Source organism: Phodopus roborovskii, unplaced genomic scaffold (genome assembly GCF_943737965.1).
Source record: "Phodopus roborovskii unplaced genomic scaffold, PHOROB, whole genome shotgun sequence".
Lineage (NCBI taxonomy): Eukaryota > Metazoa > Chordata > Mammalia > Rodentia > Cricetidae > Phodopus > Phodopus roborovskii.
In genome coordinates this window covers 23,877,901-23,899,544 of record NW_026126459.1, presented here as the reverse complement: position 1 = coordinate 23,899,544, position 21,644 = coordinate 23,877,901, and positions in this window count along the sequence as shown.

Sequence of the window (21,644 nt, the reverse complement as noted above, 5' to 3'; positions counted from 1 at the left end):
TACCGCATGGTCTTGTCCTCTCCATCTGCTTCTGGGTTCTAGTTTGACTCAGTGTTTATGTATGGGTGTTTGCTCCTGTTTTCAACAGGCATTAGTTGAGAACTCCATGGAGAAGTTAGTTGTTGATCTCACTCTCCGGGAAGGGCATTTATGATAGCCTTTCCACGGAAGCTGAGATTGTTAGTTGGGAGCAGTCTTGTACTTCCCTCGACCTTTCTTTGTGTTCAACTTTATCTTCAAACCAATATTGCCTCCCTCTTTTATGTTCTCTCTCTCTGTCTCTCTCTCTCTTTCCTATTTTCCATTCCTAACCAGGCTCAATCCTCCTGGTCGCACATGCCTTCCTCTCCTCCCTCTCATTTTCTCCTACTTCTCTCTCCATTAGCTGTCCTCCCCCACTTTACCTGAGGTCTGGGGGACTTGTCCCTTCCCAGTTCTGTGAGGGACTTTATATGAATCTCTTAGAATACAACTTGTATCCTAGTTCCTCTGGTGATGTGAATTATAGGCTGGTGATCATTTGATCTAGGTCTAAAATCCATATATGAGTGAGTACATACTGTGTTCCTCTTTTTGTGACTGGGTTACCTCATTCAGAATGGTTTCTTCAAGTGCCATCCACTTGCCTGCGAATTTCAAGATACCATTATTTTTTTCTGCAGAGTAGTATTCCATTGTGTAGATGTGCCACATCTTCATTAACCATTCTTCAATTGAAGGGCATCTAGGTTGCTTCCAGGTTCTTGCTATTACAAATAGTGCTGCTATGAACATAGTTGAACAGATGTCTTTGTTGCATTGATGTGAATCCTTTGGGTATATGCCTAAGAGGGGGATTGCCGGGTCCTGTGGTAAACTAATTCCCATTTTCCTGAGGAACCGCCATACTGATCTCCAAAGTGGCTGTATGAGTTTGCACTCCCACCAGCAGTGGAGGAGTGCTCCACTTTCTCCACATCCTCTCCAACATAAGTCATCACTGGTGTTTCTAATTTTAGCCATTCTGGCAGGGGTAAGATGGTATCTCAAAGTTGTTTTGATTTGCATTTCTCTGATAGCTAAGGATGTGGAGCATTTTCTTAAGTGTCTTTCAGCCTTTTTGATTTCCTCCATTGAGAATTCTTTCTTCAGTTCTGTACCCCATTTTTTAATAGGGTTATTTGGTGTTTTGTTGACTAGTTTCTTGAGTTCTTTGTATATTTTGGAGATCAGCCCTTTGTCGGATATAGGATTAGTGAAAATCTTTTCCCAGTCAGTGGGCTGCCGACAAACCAGTTTTCTAATACTACTTTTTGTGGTCCCACATCGACCCAGCCATCCCAACGTACCTGCCCTGACAATCACACTGACCGTAGTGGCAGCCCCTTCCCAGGATCAGCTGGCCTCACTGAAACTTCTGCTTGTCTGTCCAGTGGTTCTCAGCCTTCCTAGTGCTGCAACAACATGCCTAGCTTTTCCATGGAACTCCAGTTCTCCGGTTGTCACGCACAGCGTTTTACCCACAGCCATTTCCTCAGTGCCTCCTGGCAGCCTTCTCATTGAGCAGATTCACAGAGATGGTGTTTGGTTGGAACCTCCAGCTCGATCCTTCATGATCTGGAAAATTTCACCACCATCACCACCTCCCCAAACCCTGCACCCCACTCAGAGAGTCTCTAACAAAGAAAAGGCACCAAAAAGCTCAGTTCTACATTCTTGGCAACTACTGCAATTTCCTTCCCTGTTGCTACCAAAAGCACAAGTCCCTGCCTAAATGGACAGCTTTGACTACACTTGGGCACAAGCCCCATTTGTGGCAGACACATCATCACCCCTCACCTACAACCTATAAAGTCTCCCTGCTTTAACATGGGGGTGTGTGGCTTCTCTGGCCTCAAACTCTGGGACCAGAGAATTCACTTGGGACTTTGTTCAAATATACCTGTTGTTACACTTTTTTAATTCGGCTCTATCTATCCTACTGTGTCAGCAGAGAAACTTATTATCAGGAGACAGAATACCTACTAGATAGGAATGCAAATTCTCTGCTTCTTTTGGCCCATGTATACAGAAACAAACATGACTGCTGCTGTCCTCATCATGTCCTGGTTGGGTTTTTGTTGTATTGCTGTCCACTTGATGCAAACTAAAGACATATATGAAGAACCTCAATTAAGAAAATGCCTCCATCATTAAATTTGCCTGGAGGCATGTTTATATGGTATATTATTATTATTATTTTATTAAGATTGATATGCCAGGGCTCAGCTCACTGCAAGCAAGTGCCGCTGCTGGATAGGTGGTCATGGGTTGCATAAAAATTCTAGCTGAGCGAGCCATAGAGAACAATTCACTAAGAGAGTAAGTCAGTGTTGCTGCCTCCCTGAGTTTCCTTCATGGTGGACTGTAATCTGTAAGGTAAAATAAACCCTTTCCTCTCCAAGTTTCTTTTGGTGTTTATCACAGCATCACAAAACAGACTAATATCCCACATCTCCCCGATTCCTGCTTTTGAGATAGGAAGGAAGGATGCTCATAACCCACTTACATCACCCCTGCCGTTTCCTGTCCTGTGTGTCTCCAGGGAGACAAGAAGCCCAATTCGTTTAATGCCATATGATCTCCTACACTCATGCCACACTTTGTCATCGTAATGTATTATAGATATTGTGACATGGGTCTGTTTTTCCGAGCAGGTCCTCTCTTACATTCGTTATCTGGCAATTAGTTCTCTAATTGATAACAACTGGAACTTTTCACTCTTTTTTCCTGGAAATGGATAATGTTTAGACATTGAGTGTGAACAAAAAAACATTAAGAGTGGCTTTTGGGTTTTTGGTTTTTTTTTTTTTTTTTTCATCTTGAGGACAATTAGAATTTAAAGAAAAGCACCAAAGCAAGCAAACTATAAATCCCAGCAGCTGTGGGGAGGAGAGGAAAGAAGGGGGCATGATGTGTGCATGTGGCCACATAGCAGAAAATGAAAAGAGGGTAAGACTGAGTTTAAGTGTAAATGCCCAAACTACCAGAGAAACACACTTAGCCTCTAGCCAGCATCCAAAAACAAAAAACAAAAACCAGGGGTGGGGTGGGGGCAGTTATAGGTATATAGGTATGACCATAGATACACATAAAGATACACATACAGTAGGTTAAAGAGATTGTCTATGTACAATAGAGGAGACCCCACAAGGGCTCGGAAATGATGAGTTTCATAGAACATCCATGACACTGACTGCACACCCTAAGGAAATGGAAATTGTGATTTCCAGCAAGAGGTTGCTCTGGAGACAGAGGACACCAAGTCCACCTGTAAGCACCAGAGAAGGCAGGAATGTTATACATGCAGCTTTCCTCTTCAACAGAAGGGATTTCACCTGTTTTCCACCCAGAAGGCGGGTATGGACACTGTTTATAGCTTGGTGATCATTTGCTACCTATAGAGCCAGACCTCCCCTGAAAACAACCCCCCCCCCAAAACTCCGGGGCATTGTTCCTTAGTCAATAGAAAACATTCCAATGAAAGAGGTCCCAGTGCTTTTCAAAAGAGTCTATTGTTATACTTATTCCAGACCCTTTCTCCTTGACCCTTATCCTGAGCATTGTCAGTCAATAGATATTATTTATTTATTTATTTGTGTTTTTTATGTTCATTGTTGTTTTGCTCACATGTATGTCTATGTGAGGGTGTCAGATCCCTGGAACAGGAATTACAGACAGTTGTAAGCCACCATGTGGATGTTGGAAATTGACCCCAGGTCCTCTGGAAGAGCAGGCAGTGCTCTTAATCTCCGAGCCATCTCTCCAGCCCCAAAGCCTGTTCTCATGGAAGAGGTTACAGGTACTTTGCGAAAGACATGCATTGTGCAAAGGAGTTTTGATGTGGCCATGCCTTAAGCTTTGTTGTGATAATTGTCACAAGGAAACTTTTTTCCAAAATTGTACTATGTCTAAATATATCAAAAATAAGCTGCTAGGGGTCAGACTAGAAGTCTTGCTGAATGGGATTTCCTTCTTGATAATCTCGGAGCATTCCACAGCTGGCCATAGCATTTCAGGGATCTCCACACTAAGGAGCTTAGGTAGGCAGACTCCAGATGCCCTGGACCAGCCTCTTGCCTCTCCAATTGAAGATTATCTCCACTCACAACAGAAAAGACTGGTTCCCAGTCTTCTATCCATCACTAAGACCTACCTAGGGACTTGCTTGGTTCACACTCAAAGGACAGCAGATCATTCCAACAATGTTTCTACACTGCTCCAGTGAGTGACCCAGAAACATCACTTTCTAAGTGTTTAATGGAAGCTACTGCCTGTTTCTTCTTTACTGGACCTGAGTTTGAATGAGCATGCATAACTCTCTTGTTTTTTACTTTTGTTTTTTCTTTTAACCTACTTTCCTATAGCAATGTTCTTTTAGTAGAAAGTGCCAAAAACGTAAACAAATTTCAACCATTCAATAGCATTCTCATCAAAATACCAATGCTACCCTTCTCATAAATAGAAAAAAAATGTACATGGAAGCAGCAAAGACCATAAATAGATAAAGAAATACCAAGTGAAAAGATTAACACTGGAAGTGTGGTCACATCTTGCTTCAAGTTCTACTGCAAAGCCAAAGTAACAGAAACAGTGTGACACTGGTCAGAGTGCCCAGGGGTAAAATCGTGCTGCTGTGCTCCCTCAACAGTTCTGACTGGGAAACAAGTCAGCTCCAAAACAAATGGCACTGGGAAAACTGGATATCCAATTAGAGAAAACTGAAAGCAGAGATCTCTCACTGTGTGCACAAATAGTTCAAATGAATCAAAGACCTCAGAGTAAGAACTGAAATTATGAAAGAGACAGAGACAGAGACAGAGGTCAGCACAAGCAGGGACTGAGAGGGGCTAATGGGAAGGGGTTGGCCAGACTCTGAACAGACTCTTGCAATGTTAGCAGACTGGCTGGAGATACCTCAGTTTGTAAAGTGTTTGCCTTGCAAAGATAGGTATAGCAGCTTCTTTGATAAATAAAGCTCAGGAGTCAGATATTAGGGTATAAACCTGATAGATCCACAGAGCAATAGAGAAAAAGTTCAGCTGACTTCCTCCCCACCTTCCCAGAGGGAAAAGGCCCATGAGTCCTCCCCAGCCCCTCCATATTCCTCTGTGTGTCTCTATCTTTCTCTGGGTCCACCAGAAAACTCTATGGTTTATTCCAGCCAGCTGAATGTGAACGCCTACCTTTAAATCAAGGTGGTCTCAGAGTGACAATACAAACAAATCTCTTGCAACATTTTTCCCCTTTGTCTAAATAGAAAGGAAAGGTTTAAACTCTAACATAGTAAAACTCCATCAATAAGAACAATTATCAGGTAAGAATTAAATTCACAATGTCCGATCCATTTGTATTTGGCAAAGTCAGAGAAAATACTCCATTATCTGTGCCTCTTGGTGAATCCAAAGTTTTGTACCTAATTTACTTTCTATCGTAACTAAAGAAAACTGTAACCATAACTATCTAGTCTTCACACATCAGAGATCCAAGAAGGATATAATATTGACTGAGTAAACAGTAAGTGCAGAGCAAAACTAAGAAATGACAGAAACAGCAGGCTCCCTGGACAGTTACCCAAGGTTCCTCTGCAATGTTGGGGCCTCTATCTTTAGCCTACAGGCCTAGAATTTTGCAAAGCAGGAAAATTTGAAGGACTGGCAAGGTTTGACAGGTGTCTTCCTTTGTGTCCTGCCTGTCTAATTTGGACATCATACTATCAGCAGTTGAGGCAAGGGCAAGTTTTCAGCCAGTGACTAACTTTATCACAATGAAAGCACTTTCCATATGCAATTTCTGTGATGCTTATCATCCTTTTTGAAGTAAATTGATGCTGTCAGAAGCAGATATGTCTCATTGTCATGAAAAGTCTTACTTTATTAAAACATTTTAAATGCCATTCTATAGGTCTATGAAGTATTTGAAGACCATCTATTTAAAATATATCTCTCTTGACCTTGAAAACATACCTAACATGACTAACTACTAACCTATCTTTCTTATATTTTTGGTTGTGAGCCTGGCCTTTAACAGTTGAGCCATCTCTCCAGCCCCTAACCTATCTTTATTAATTATCCTAAGGACTAGAACTTTAAATTACATTTTAAAATGAGCTGCATAGGTACAATACCTTAAACAGGAATAGAAACATATACAGTATAACAAAATAACACACACACACAAACACACACACACACAATAAGAATACATGCCTTTAATCCCAGTACTTGGCAGGTAGAGGCAGGTGAATCTCTTGTAAGTTCAAGGTCAGCCTGGTCTACAGAGCAAGTTTCAGGATAGGCTCCAAAGCTACACAGAGAAACACTGTCTCAAAAAATAAAAAAATGGACTTCAGGTACAGTAGGATCCAGGTGTGGTGATATCTTGCTTGTATAAATAAAGACTGTCTGAAGGTCAGAGAATGGAGCTTGCCATAGAGGCCTAGAATATCTGACAGACATTTCTGTGAAGCAGGATATTTTGAAGGCCTGAACCGCCTTGTCTTGGCAAGGTTTGCAGTTATTCTTATTTGTGTCCTGTTTGTCCAATGCCTGGCTAACTCAGTCAGTAGAGCATGAGACTCTTAATCTCAGGGTTGTGGGTTCCTGCCCCACACTGAATGCCATTTGTAGATGGCCCTTCAGTCCCAAATACACACACACATAGGCTTATGTTAATTATAAACTGTTTGGCTGATAGCTCAGGCTTCTTATTAGTTATTAATCCATTTGTATTAAATTATATATTTCCACAAGGCTGTGGATTACCCATAATGCTCCAGCATGTTACTCCTTCAGTGGCTGCATGGCGTCTCTCTGGCAGCTACCCCCTGCCTTTCCTCTCCCAGAATTCTCCTAGTCTAGTGGCCCCGCCTGTACTTTCTGCCTGGCTACTGGCCAGTCAACATTTATTTATCAACCAATAAGAGAAACACATTCACAGCATACAGAAGGACATCCCCATCCTCTAGGAGTCCAAGAGATGCCATTGAGTCCTCCCACTCTTCACTGTCTTGCTTTCTGGGTTGGAGCTGCATTCAGGTTGCCTATCCTTCCTCATGTTACCTCAGACAACCACTCTGAACTTTCCACCTCCAGCCTCCCAGCTAGTATTCCACCAGTGGTGATGGGAAGAGAAGAAGTGCAAGTTTCTTTCTTCTTACCTTAGAACACATGCCAAGGAAGGCTGAGTGACCTGACTCCAGCAATGTGCAAACCCTAAGCCAGTTGCCATGACCAAAATATCATAGATCCTCCGTTGCCAATCTGAGCTTCACATGAACTAAAAAGCAAAGGTAATTGAAGAAGAAAAGCAAGCTCTTTTGATCAGGCCAGCCCTGATCTCACATAGCCAAGCTCCACAGGCTCTTAGTCAGCCGTTAACTTCCGCAGACCAGAAATTCTTTGTCCAGCAGGAAGCCCCAAGGCCCGTCCATCCCCCTTGTGTAGCTCCTCATACATTTGTCTTCCTGTTACAGAAAACTGAAGCCATTACTAAACAATAAGGGCATGTCATCTGACTCCATTCCCCCGAGCCCATGTCTCTTGCCTCCTGTCATGCAGAGATCACTGTGGCCTCCAGAAATGAGAACCCAAAGGCCCTCCAGCTAAGACTGTCACAAGCTTAGCTTGTACCAGCTGTGTGGATTGTAAGTCTGCGTCTGCCAGAGGAAGTGGTGTTGTTCAGTCTGCACCGGAAGACTCTGTTGGCTAACAAGCGCCAGGCCTGGACTTTAGACCTAGTAGCAAAGCCAGGGTAATGAGGAACTCTTATCACTATGAGGTGTGGTACAGTGCTACAGATGGGATACAAAACCAAGGGACATCCAGGCAGGCATCTTGCCATTACCCCTACTGATGGCTACCTTCACCACCCAATAAACAAAATTTTTAAAAATAAAAATCTAAAATTTTTGTCCTGTTTTTGTTTTGTTTTGGTCTGGTTTTTGGTTTTTCAAGATAGGGTTTCTCTGTGTAGCCTGGCTATCCTGAAACTCACTCTGTAGACCAGGCTGGCCTCGAACTCACAGAGATCCACCTGTCTCTGCCTCCTGGGTGCTGGGATTAAAGGCTTGGGTCATCACTTCCCAGATTTTTGCCTTAATATTGATGGGTCAGTTTGTTTGTTTTGAGACAGGGTCTCACTATGTAGTCCTGACTAGTCTGGAATTGGTAGAGATATACCTGCCTTGGCCTCCCTAGTGCTTGGATTTAAGGTATGTAACACCAAGCTCAGTTTTCCTGTTTTTAACATATTGAGTTAAAACAGAATTAATTCCTCCACAAGACATGGTAGTTGGTGCCTATAACCCTAACACTTGGGAGGTGAAGGCAGAAGAATCAGAAGCTCAAAGCCATATTTGGGTATATAATGTGTTCTAAGTCAGCATGAACTGTATAAGGTCTAGTCTCTAACACACATTTCTCTCATACTGAATATTTTGTTTGTTGAATTTTACACTTAAAATATCTCATTTGTCATCATCTGAGTCGTGATTCTTTTTACATCTATCAAGTTCCCCAGAATGACAGCTCAGTCTAGAAAAGATAGTCAAGGCTTGCCTGTCTTCGTACCATGTGTAACACAGAAGTCAGTGTAGTGAGATATCCAACCAGCCTGCACCTGTAGCACTGACCACACCCATTTGGTGAGGACTAGATAGGGAGGGTGGGAAAGGCTTGGGTCTGGGTTCCCTGACCCCAGCTCTCTCTCTCTCTCTCTCTCTCTCTCTCTCTCTCTCTCTCTCTCTCTCTCTCTCAGTTCACTGAGAGCAGCCTGGGTGTAGATCCTTGGAGTGGGAACTTCCCAGTCATCAGTTTCTCGTGTAAGTACATTCTCCCCAAATAAACCTCACCTAACCTGTACTGAGACTAGTGAATCTTGATTCCATGCATCCATAAGCCAGCACAAGCAGACTTCAACAGTGTTTAGAGGCCAGACATGGTGGTTCCCCCCTATAATCCCACTGTTTGAGAGGCAAGAGGAAGCTCTGTAATAGACCCCCCAGACCTTAGCACAACTGACTCCATGATGGAAGTGCCATTCAGGCCATTAAAGTCAGCACTTAGTCAGCCACACCTGCCAAAACCAAAACAAAGACCTAATTCATTAAAGTCCATAGCTCAGGGAAAGTCTCTAAATGCACTGACCTTGCCTTTTGGCTTCTGTAGTTCCGCTTCTGGCTAACTGTTCTTGTCAACTGCAGTATGTCAGCCCGGGACTGGTTTTCCTGCTTAAAAGCTTATACTGAGAAACAGTCCATGCTACACTGGATCCTGAACATCCAGGGTAGTCACTTTCCAGCTAATAGACTTTCTGTTGGCTTAAACCCATGTCCTAACAGGTGAATACCGCACAAGAGCTCAAGGGCAGCTTGAGCTACATATCAAACGCCTATTTCAAGGCAACAATCATAGCAAAACAATCTTTGATTGAAGGAAGAAAAAAGCTACTGACAAAACTGTAAGATCTGAGAATGTTATTGTTTATGTTTTTGTTTACCAGGGCCTATGGGAAAGGCTTTGTCAAGTTTTTAAAACTTACTTTTGCTTTGGTTTTGTTGTTGATTTTGTTTTAGTTTGGTTTGGTTTGGCTTTTGAGATAGGGTCTCATGTATCCCAGTCGGGCCTAGAACTTGTTATGTATGTAGCTGAGGGTATTGGAGAACTCCTGCTCCCCCACCCCACCCCCAACCCCAATCCTAGGATTACAGGTACACACCATGGCTTTCAGATTTTAGGGTTTGTTCGTGGTGTTTTGAGACAAGCCCTTGTATCCAAGGCTGGTCTTGAACTTGCTTTGTAGCCAAGAATGACCTTTAACCTCCAGACTGTCTAATCCTCTTCCTTCTTCCGTCCTGATGCTGGGATTTCAGGCCTATGCCGTATGCCATGCAGAGGTCAAATTCAGCTCATCAGGTTTGTGTTCTCACCTCCTGAGACATCTCACCAGCCCCCATCATCTGTCTCTTTGAGACAGGGTTTCACTCACTGCCCCGGGTTGGCCTCATGAGACATGGTCTCTCTCAGTAGCCTAAGCAAGCCTCAAAGTCTTCCCTCTTCCACCTCCCAAACCCTGGGATTACAAACACATGCCACCATTTCCAGGGATCACTTTACTGATATAAAATAAACAAACCGAGGCACATTGAGGCAAGTGGGTTGGAAGTCCTGAGTGACAATGGCAGAACTTGGAACAGCCTAGATTCCTAACACATCTCTTGCTTTGGCTACTTCTCCCCTGGGCACAGGAATGAAAGAGCTAAAGAGGCAGGTGGCACTTAGGACTGTAGCTCTCTCTCACACACACTGTTTACCCACTCACTGGTCCTTTACTTACTCGGTAGCCCAGGCTGACCTGGGCATCACTAACCACACTTGTCACTTGCAGGAGCCATCTGCTGGTGAGATCAGGGGTAGTGATCCAGGCCTCCCCCTATTACCCCTTGGCTCATGGTGCCCCCAGGACAAAGTGTTCCCAGATAAGCTGGGCCAGCCCCTCTTGGTGAAGGGCAGGACTCCCCTCTCCTCCCCCTCCCCCATGTCCGTCACACCCAGAAGTAGCTGTCTCTCTCCAGGGCCTGAGTAGGAGGAAGAGAGCCGATAAGGGGCAGAACTGATGTCATCAGCTCACAAAGCTGCCCTTGTGTCTGCATGCTTCAACAGACCTACTCCTCCCTGAGCTTCCTGCGCTCTGGTGGGGAAACCCCTTGAAAAACACTGACATGAAAAGGGAAATGCAGAACACCCTAAAATGGTTGAGCAACAAAAACCAGCTTGTGAGGGAAAACAATGAAATTCAGAAGGCTCCTAGGAACCTTCTCAAGTCTTTGCAGTTGGGGGATCCAAGCCGTCTCCTGCTGGAAGGGATGGTTGTGAGCATGTGTGGATGATGGATGCTTTCAGGAGCCATACTGTGGATCGGGAAGGCAAGAAGTGTAACTCTTGTCCTGGGGCCAGTTTTTCCCATAGCACACATATATACATAAAGTTGTCGTTTAAGGGAAATCCTTTATTTTGTTTTAATTTTGTGTGTGAGTGTGGGTGCTTGTGTGGTGATTAGAGGACAACTTTTGGGAGTAAATATTCTCTTGTCATGTGGGCTCTGGGGATGAAACTCAAGAATCAGAGTGAGGTTTCAAGCACTTTTACCTGCTGAGTCATGTCGATACCCCCACCACAAACTTTTTTTTTTTGTTGTTAGGGTGGGTCTCATGTAGTCCATGATGGTCTCAAACTTGCTTTCTAGCCAAGGGTAGCCTTGAACCCCTGATCATTCTACCTTCCCCTTAAAACTTCTTGGATTAGAGGTGTGTGGACTGCCACCAATGGAAGTCAGGTTGGCAGCTTCTGTACTGTGGAGGCTCCAAACCTAGTGGGGAGGACCACTGAAGCCCCCCTGCTAGGAGGGCACCATGTGTTAGGGATGGATCTAATATACCTCCTAGTCGGGTGGCTGGTCATTATGAGGACTTAAGTCATATTTAAACTCATAGTCAGGCTTGGTGGTTCACACCTCCCCAGCACTTGGGAGGCTGAGGCTGGAGGAGTATCCCAGATTTGAGACTAGCTAGGCTACAGGAGACTGACCCTTTCTCAAAAACAAAATGATGGGGAGGGGCTTATGCCTAGCACTAAAGAGGTAGACATAGGCAGATCTCTGTGAGTTTGAAACCAGCCTGATCTATATAGTGAATTCCAATACAGCCAAGGATACACAGAGAATCTCTGTCTCAAAAAAAAAGGGGGGGGGGTCAGAAAGATAAAGTGAATAACCTAATGACCTGAGTTTAATTCCCAGGACTCATGGAGGGAGGAGAGAAAAGTTGCCCCCTGACCTACACACACACACACACACACACACACACACACACACACACACACACACTGTAAAAAACAAATGAAGAGGATAAGTATATGAAGTAACATAGTGATATAGAAAACCCATTGTTTTACACAGTTTTGTGTTTATTATTATTGTTTTTTTGAGACAGGGTTTCTCTGTGTGGCCCTGGCAGTCCTGGAACTCACTCTGTAGCCAGGCTGTCCTGGGACTCACAGAGATCTGTCTGTGCCTCCTGAGTGCTAGTATTAAAAGATAGCTAATCATCCTATTTTAAAAAATTAGCTCATTGAAAACCACTTCAGAATGTGAGGCACACAACTCCGGTTGGTGCAGCTTCTTGGGAAGCCAAACACAGTCTCTTTCAAGCTCCACAGTGGAGTCAGTGGAGAGCATGCGCAGGGGAAGTGTGAGTCCCTCACCTCAAGTCATGTTGGGACATTACTAAGATCATTTAGTCAAAGCTAAGTGAGAGGCAGAGTGAGGGTAAAGTGACAGATCAAACCTAGGCAAGGAGTCTGGGGACCGTGTCCCCTCATCTGCATCTAGGGTTAGCTGGGATCTCAGGCAGGAGAGCTGTGGGGGAGGGTAAGAGCCCTGACCTGTGAGGAGCCACAGGGGATGAAGGTTGAAAGCCCAGTCCTGATCTCCAGTGTGGAGGGGCGGGCAGTAGAGTGTGTGGAGATGGCTCCTGAGCAGCTTAGAGGTGGTGGGGGTGACTATGCCAAGATCACGGGACGCCTGCCTTTCTACTTCTGTGAAAATATAGCCCTGCACCTAAGTGAGTTATACGAGATTTTGCTGGGTTCTGCTGGCTTTTCCAGAACACCTCTGAGCACTTCAACCCAACCACAGGTTTTAGTCAAATCCCTGTTCCCAGGTCTTAAAGACTCAAAAATGCAAACTTATTTTTTACTGTTAAGCAAAAGAGAAAGAGAACTGCCATCCCATCTTTGTTTCCTGTTTTGACTTCTTTTGTGGCAGAGTATGGCTTTTCAGCCCAAGCTGACTTGACAGTGGTGCTACCTCCAACCCCAGATCCTCCTGCATTAGCTTCCCCAGTGCTGGGACCACAAGCACCAGTGTTTGCCAGAAAAAAAGCATCTGCTGGGTTGGGTATGGTGCTACACTTCTGTAATCACAGAACTCAAGGTGGTGGAGGCCAAAGAGGATCAGGAGTTCAAGGTCATCCTCAAACATACTATCTAGGGAGTTCAAGACTAGGTTAGTTCACTTGAGCCTGTCTCAAAACACACACACACACACACACACACACACACACACACACGCACGCACGCACGCACCAATGAAGAACACTTGTGGCTCAATGATGAGGTTTTAATCCCAGCACCCCTGTAAACAAGCCAAACAATCTCTTCTAATTTACAAAGCACTTACACATAAAATGACCTAGGCAATTAGATGAGAGTTGTACCAGGGTTTTTTTTTTTGGGGGGGGGTACCAACTGGGTACCAACTAGCTCCCGAATCACGACACACACAGACTTACTAGTTTTGTATGCTCAGCCTGGTTTAGGCACATTTTTGGCCAGCTCTTTTAACTTAAATTAGCCGGTTTCTTGTTATCTATTTTGCCTCGGGCTTATTACCTTTCTTCTGTATATCTTACTTTCACAGCTTCTCTATGTCTGCCTGACTTCTTGCCCTAAGTGTGTCCCTCATTCTCTCTTATTCTTCTCTCCTCTTCTTCCTTTCTTTTTTGAGCCTAGATTTCTCCTATTTACTCTCTCTGCCCGCCAACTTGACCTATTCTTTCTCCAATCCGGTCATCTCTCCCTCCAATCAGGTGCCTTAGGCAGGAAGGGTGAAACAGAGAAAACACATATTTTCATATTTAAACAAACGCAGCATCAACAACGGCAACACACATTTACACAGTCAAAGTAATTCTGCAGCATAAACAAACATAACACATCATTGCCTAGTTAAATAATATTCTACAACAGGGAGAGGAATTTTTATGTTCACAATTTATTTATATCAGATACCTGGACTAGCCTCTGGGCTCGCCCCCGCCCAGCACGCCCCGCTGCTAGCCTCGGGCTCTGGACACAGCAGCCACCAAGCTCCCAGAAGGCACGCTGTGGCTCGCTGCCCTCGCCGCCCGGAGCATGCAGTGCCGGTGGCCTGTGGTGGCCGCAGACCCTGCACCGGTTGGGCCAGGGTCCTGAGAGAGCAGCGGAGCTTCCTGGGTCCGGAGCAGAGTCACTGCACCTGCCAGAGCAGGGCGGGGCGGGGCGCCACCCGGGACAGGACCCGCCCCGCCCCGCCCTCTCGGCCGCCCCTTCGGACCCGGCAAGCGGCTTGGCGACAGCGGCTCGGCCTCGGCACCATAGGTAAGCAGTAGCGTGGTATGGACCCCTCGGTGTTCTAGGACCTCACATCCCTGAGCTCCTTGGGGACTCCCTCCACTCGCGCTCGCCCTGCGTCCCGCCTCTCCGTACCCCACCCCCTCGACCCGCAGTAAAATGAAGGGGCTGAGCCAGACACGTTCTCCCGAATTCGCTCAGCGCCCTGCGCATGGTAGCGTCTCCACTTTTGCGGTCCAAAAACGCGGGGGGGGGGGGACGAGAGGGAAACCCAGACTACCTCTTCCTCTCATGCACTCCCGGACATCTCCCAGATTGGGACCACCTCTTGTCTTCAAGCGCGGGAAGTCCTTCGGAGAGGGTCCTTCCTGCCATGTCACTCCTGCGCAGAAAGGACAAACCGGGAGTAGCCTCGTTGGTGGGGGCCCCTCAGAGCCCTTGCCTGATTGATCCCCCCCCCCATGCTTGGCGCTTCTGAGGGGTAAAGGACAAAGTTCTGTGGTATGGTGTAGGGAGTGTATGACTGTCATGACTTCCTGATTCTCTCCCTCACTTGTTCCATGACTCCTGGTGACAAGGAGAACCCTCTTGTTACTTGCCAAAGGGCCAGTCGTCCCATACTCCAGACCACTGCTTGTGTGGGCACTGCTGATGACAGCTTGCCCAGAAAGCTCGAAAGGGAACCCCTGCCTTAAGCAGAAATTCACCACAGTGGTCCCGGGCGGGGAGAGCTTTTAAGGGCTGCACTCTGAGCTCATCCCAAAGACAGGCACTGGCTGAGGTTAATGACTCTAGACACACCAAAGAGCCTGCAGGGTTATGTTCATTTAACCGCAGATGTGTGTATTACATAGGTGCTCATCCCTTCCCGACAGGAGAGCTGTTCCCCTGTCATCAGGGAGAAGCTAAGAAGGATGAGATAGGCAAATTCATGTGATGACTGGATCGAGGTTTTTGAATCTCCTTCATTCAAATTATCCAAGAGTAGCCTGTGTTAACCCTCGCTCCATTTCCTCAGCGATGCCACGTGCTTCAGGCACCCAGAGGTGACAGGAGAAAACTATTATGGGGGATATCAGGACCCAAGAGCAAGACAGGGCTGCCAAAAGGAAGTGTAGAGACAGTGAAACTGAAGGAAATTGGCTGCTGGGTAATCGCTGCCCACAACTGGTACTGCCTCCTGCACACAGCAGAGTCCAGGAAAGGGGAGGTCCAGTGGGTGTCAGGTGCCCTCTGAGATCAGAACTGTCATAGTTCAAGTTCAACTGGGAGAAGCCTGGACACAGGAGGCAACCATAGGCTGAGTTCTTGTAGCCATTGCCTGGAACAGAAGTCAACCTTCAGAGAGGCAGCCCCATCCTCAACTGAGAGCTGTTCATGAGGGAGGTGGTGGTGTATAATGAAGGCTGCAGGTGGCTGACTCAGTCCTCTCACTAATGTAGCTATATAACTGTGACCACATCATGTAAACACTCCCTGGGCAGAGAGTAGATGAGGAGGAGCTGTGGAAGTGATTTGCTGGAGCCCCAGGGACCAACCAGATGTGAGATGTGTCATGGCCCTGGACAGGCCATTTCCCTAGCTGTGTGCCCTTAGTCAGGCTAGTTTCCCTGAGCTGCAGTTTCCTTCTGGTAAAACAGAAGGTAGGAGTTGGGCATATGGCTCAGTTGACAGGGTGCTTACCTAGTGTGTCTAAGACTCTGGGTCCAGTCTCAGCATTGCATCAACTGGGCATGATGGCATACACCTGTAACCCTTGGGAAGTGGAAGCATGAGAATTCAAAATTCAAGATCATCCTTGGCCACATAATGAATTTGAGGCTAGCCTGGGCTACATGAGACTGTCTCAAAGCAAAAGCAAAAACCCAAACCAAAGAAAACAGAAAACATAACTTCTGTGAGGCTTTGTTTCTTATTTTATTTTATTTTTGTTTGGTTTTTTTTTTGTTTTTGTTTTTTTGTTTTGTTTTGTTTTTTGTTTTCAGACGAGGTCTCTATATAACCCTGGCTGGTCTGGAACTCATTATGACCAGGCTGGCCTCAAACTCATAGAGATCCACCTCTTCTGCCTTACCCCTGAAAGTGCTGAGATTAAAGGTGTGCTCCACTGCTATGATTCCAGCTAGTTGGGACAGAAGGATCTCTTGAGCCCAGGAGTCTAAGGCAAGCCTGGGAGACAGTAAAGGGATCATAGGCTGAGTCCTTGTAACCAATATCCTTTTTCCTTAAAAAAGCAACCAAAAGATGATAGCATTGTCCTAAACATCCCTGGGTCTAATGGACATATTCCAATGTCTCCAGTTCTGGAAGTTAAGCTGAGTATTTGGTGAAGCTGGGTGTTCGGCTGTACCAGAGCACGGGTGAACTTGGCTCTTCATATATTCTCAACCTTTCTTCTGGAAAAGCCCAAAATGTCCATTCCTTGCCGATGGGATGAGAGTGATGGTTTCAATAAGCAAGAGGTCAAGTACAGGGCAGTGCCTGTCTCTGTGCTGATCTCAATGCTGTAATTGTGCTGGGTAAAAGGCCTGTGTGGTAAACAAGGATGGGTTCAGCCCCAGGGAGAACAGGGCTTTGAGAATTATTCCACTGGCACCTGAGAGCCCTGTGGAGTCCGGTTGTTCTTCAGTACCCGGCCCAGCCCCATCCTGAGTCCTAGGGAGAGATGTGCAGAAACGGCAAACAAAAGACGTGTGTGTGTGTGTGTGTGTGTGTGTGTGTGTGTGTGTGTGTACACATTCACACACATACACACTTGTACAAACGTATACAGATACTCCTGAACACACACACACATACACATACACCTACCTCAGTGCAGAGGGATGGACACCTTGAGGGTGAGATGCTGGCCAACAAGGCAGAATAAACATTCTGGATACAGAAGCTTGGGAAACAGAACTTAAGGGTGGAGAAGCAAAGGGCAAGCAGGATACAGGTGTCTGGACTTGTTGCTTCACTCTCCTCCATGAATCTAGTGGGAAAGTCCCACCAGGAGAAAGCAAGGCAAGTGGGTGATGTTAGGGACAGAGATGCACACCCAGCTCCTGGGGCAGTGATACAACTAGGAAACCTTGTTTTCTTTTGTTCTTTTAGACACAGGATTTTCCATGTAGCCTAGGGTTGCCTCATATTCTCTATATAAATGAAAGTGACCTTGAACTTTTAAAAAGAATTTTAAGTGTGTGAATGTCTTTCTTGTCTGCATTTATGTATGTGTACCATGTGCATGCCTGGTGCCCGTGGAGGTCAGAAGACGACATTGGATCCCATGGACTGGAGTCACACACGAGTGGTTATGAACCACTACGTCCTCTGCAAGAGCAGCGAATGTTCTTAAGCAGAGCCATCTTGCCATCCCCTGACTTGAACTCTCCGTCCTCTTTTCTATGCTTTCTGAGGGTTGAGATACAGGTTGGGCCACCATGTCCTACTAAGAAGACTTCTTTTTATTTGTTTTTAATATCATTTTAGTTATGTGTATGTATATATGTATGTGCCAGAGAGGAGTTGGATCCCCTGGAGCTGGACTTACAGGCCATTGTGAAGTGTCAGATGTGGATGCTGGGAACTGAACTCAGGTCCTCTTGGGGGAGCCATAAGCACTCTTAGCAGTTGAGTTATCTTTCCTGCCTGGGGGGGGGTGACAAGTAAGAATTCAGGCTGTCTACTTTGTTTTGCTTAGGAAGAGACCTTAGGAAGAGGATGGCAGCCATGCCAAGTGTCTGGTTAGGCTGGAAGGTAAATGCAGACAGCAAGCTGACTGCTGGACAATTCTGTCACAGTTGAATAGTCTTAGTCTAAAGAAACGTGACCAGGGCTTTGCTGATCACGAATTGGAGAAGCCCAAAGCAAAGGAATCTGGCAGGCATTACATCTGGCCCTCCAGGGTGAGAACAGTTTTTGGCAACAGTTTTGAGTGGAGAGGAAGGTCATGAAGGGGCAAGGATAGGGGACCCAGGAGGCAGGGCATAATCAGCAAAAGCTTGGTAACCTTGGCACTGTGAAGTGATTGGAGTGGACCCAGAATTAGGGGTGCTTGGTGGACCCTGGTGCTGCTGGAAGCAGAAGGGAAACTGCTCACCTCAGTGGGCTTAGCTGGCTGCTTGCAGACCTGAGTGCTGTGGCAGGTGGAAGTATCCAGTCATGGATACTTCCTGGGTAGGACTCCTGCAACCAAGAGCAGACTGCTATTCATGAGCAGACCCTCTGTTCCATGACCCCCAGCTTGTCTCTTCCCTACCTACCACCGGCCACCAGCCACCAGATGGCAAAAGTCAACTCAAGCCCTGGGAGGTTAGAGAGGCCCAGTTTCTGTCAAGGGAGTCCCTCCATTGCCAGAGTCCTGGGGAAAAGCCTGTGTGCTACTGAACTTCCTATTTAACTGCCTGCTCTGATTTTCAGTGAGTTTTATTTGAGTGAGGTAAGGCAATAAAGGTGTGACAAACCCCTTTTTATGCCAAACACTGATCCTATTACAGTGGTGAGAAAAAATTGGTTGGTTTTCTTCAGTAGAAACTCTGTTTGGATAACTTCAGTTCACCATTTTGTATAAACCTAAATGAACCTAGATTTGCAGAGGGAGGAGAAGTCTTTTGATGGACCGGCTACAGAAATACCTTATCACAGCATTCTGGGAGCCACATTGCTGTAGTATTGGTCTTCAGGAAGGGTCAACTCACCCATGAAGGTGTAACTCAGGAACAGGAAGTGGAAACCTCCCACCATCCTGGGACCAGAGGGGGGAGGAAAGCTCTGGAGCTCATTCAGTCATCTTCTCATAGTATGAGTACAGGGGAGGTGAGGCCACTGGGCTTGACGAAGGGAACATGTCATCAAGGATAAAGAGAAAGGGACAGCCTTATAGTGCCCTTCCCCCTCCAGGATCTTGAAAACAGCCTGTTCCTTCTCCACTATAATGTCCACCAGCATACACCTATGTACTTGGTCAGAGTGGTTCCACCCAATGCTTTTGAAAAGATTTGTAATAGAGCCAATTAACTTAAGCAAATATCCTGTGGGGATGGCTTGACAGCCCTGTTCCTGGAGGCCACGTCTCTACTCTACCTCCCTCCCCAAAGAGTGCAGTTCATTTTAATACACAGGAAGAAACTTCACTACAAAGAGGCCAGGTGACCAGCTAGTGTGTGTTCTGGGTGGCTGACCCATCTTTCACAGGGACCAAAGCCTCACTTGGTACTTCCTAGTTTGGCATCTTTAAGCATTTGATCCCTTGGTGGGAGTTGGAGAGAAGGGAATGGCAATAAAAGGGTTTGGGAGTAGAAGGGGGCCCAGAAGAGCCCAGTCCCTGCAGTGCCCCCATAGGGGAGGTAAGAGATGGTCTGAGAATTGAAAACCAGGGCATGCCTAGAAAGCTACTAGCTGTGTGTCTGAACTCATCCAACCAAGCTAGGCTCACTTATAAAACAAGGCTACTGGATACCCAGATAGGCATTCAGACAGCAAGCTAAGTATGACAGCAGAATGCCACCTAACTCAAACACTTTTGGGAAGTCTGCTTGGCATCATTAGAAAACCAGTGTCCAAAACTTAACCCCTCTAGTTCACCCCATTTATAAGAGGCTGGGTCACCTCCCACACACAATTGGTACTTTAGACTTTGCAAGTGACAAAACGGCAGAGATGGCACGGCCCTTGGAGTCCAGGAGTCCTGGTCCCTGGCAGGGCAGACACATTGACACAAGGCAGGCTTGTGTCATGATGAGAATCAGAAACAAGGAAAGGCAGGAGGCCAGAGTCGGAGGTATGGCTCCGTGGTACAAAGTGCTTGTCTAGAGTGTGTGAAGTCCTGGGTTCGATCCTCAGCACTGGTGGGGTGGTAGGAGGGAGGCAGGGAGGGAGGCAAGGAGAAAGGAAGTAAATAAGTGGAACAGATTAATTCTGCTTTAGCTTATGAATTTCGTATGACCAGTTTTTCATATTACTTTACTGAAGATGACATAAGGTCAGAGAAGACTTCCCAGAAGAGGTCAGAAGTAGGATCCGGTTGTGTCACTGAGTTTTAAATATGTGACTACAAAGAAGGTCATTTTCCTAGACCTGGAACTCATGTAAGTGTGGCAGGATGTCTCAAAAGCCCCCCCCTTTGTGATAACAGCAGAAATATAAAGTGTATGAACAAAACTTACCTGAAAATGACCTGCTCATTTAAGCATGTTTAGCTTCAATTTAGAAGTAGAAATTTTGAAGAACACATTTTTTAGTTTTTATTTTATCCCATTATATTTCATTTTGAGACAGGTCCTTGAGTAGTCCAGGCTGGCTACAAACTCTGTATAGCCCTATGACCCGGAACTTCTGAGCCTCCTGTTGCCAACTTCCCAGCACTGAGATTACAGGTGTCACCATACCCAATTTACAGTGCTGGGGTGGGAGCTGAGGGCCTAGACAAGCACCTGACCCACTGAGCTACATTCCCCAGCCCAAGTCCTATTTCCTATTGAGTAATGTTTGTCACCTTTGGTAGGATGAAGTAATATTAAATTTTGATTATTCAAAATTTATAAACTAAAAGCAAAAATAAAGTTTCCAAAGATCCTTGTTAAATCAGTAGCATTTATAACTCTGAAGCTAAGAGTGGTTCTGAGACTTTGGTATATGCTGTAGCCATAAATAGTAACCAAGAAGAAAATATAATAAAATAATGCAATGTAGTGTTGGAGGGGTTGTTGTTTGTTTCTGTGGTGCTAGAGATGGCACATGCTGGGCAAGTGTTCCACCACTGAGCTATGTCCCCAGTCCAACCTGTGGTGCACTTTGTTTCTTCTCTTCTTTTCTTAGGCAGTCCCTCACTCTATATCCCTGGAACTCATTATGTAGACCGGATGGTCTCAAACTCTTAGAGAGCCACCTGCCTTTGTCTCCAGTGCTGGGACTAAAGACGTGAGCCATTATAACTGTCATTTCCTATTCTGGCATATATATATATATATATATATATATATATATATATATATATATACACACACACACACACACACACACACACACACACACACACACAACCTGTGTGTATGTGTACTGCATGCATATCTGGTGTCCTTGAAGACCAGAAGAGAGTGCTGGATCCTCTGGAACAGTAGTTCTGAGCAGTTGTGAGCCCTCATGTGGGTGCTGAGGCAGAGGGAGTGTCCTCTGGAAGAGGAGCCAGTGCTCTTAACTGCTGAGCCACCTCTCCAGCCCCCTCTAATGCCCCACCCCATGTGCTGTGACAGGTAGAATCAGTATTGGGTAGACCCTGGGCCTGACCTCTGGGGCAGTGAGAGAGTGAGTCTGTGCTGTGTCTAGTGGAGCCCATCCCATTTCTTCAGTCTGGGAATGCTTCCTCAGCTAGGACTTGGGGCATCTTGGCTCTGACAGTCTGATGAGCAACAGGGCCAAGCGAGGGAAAAGACCCTGGATGGATGCTCACTGGCAGTAGGGAGGGCTGTGAGCACA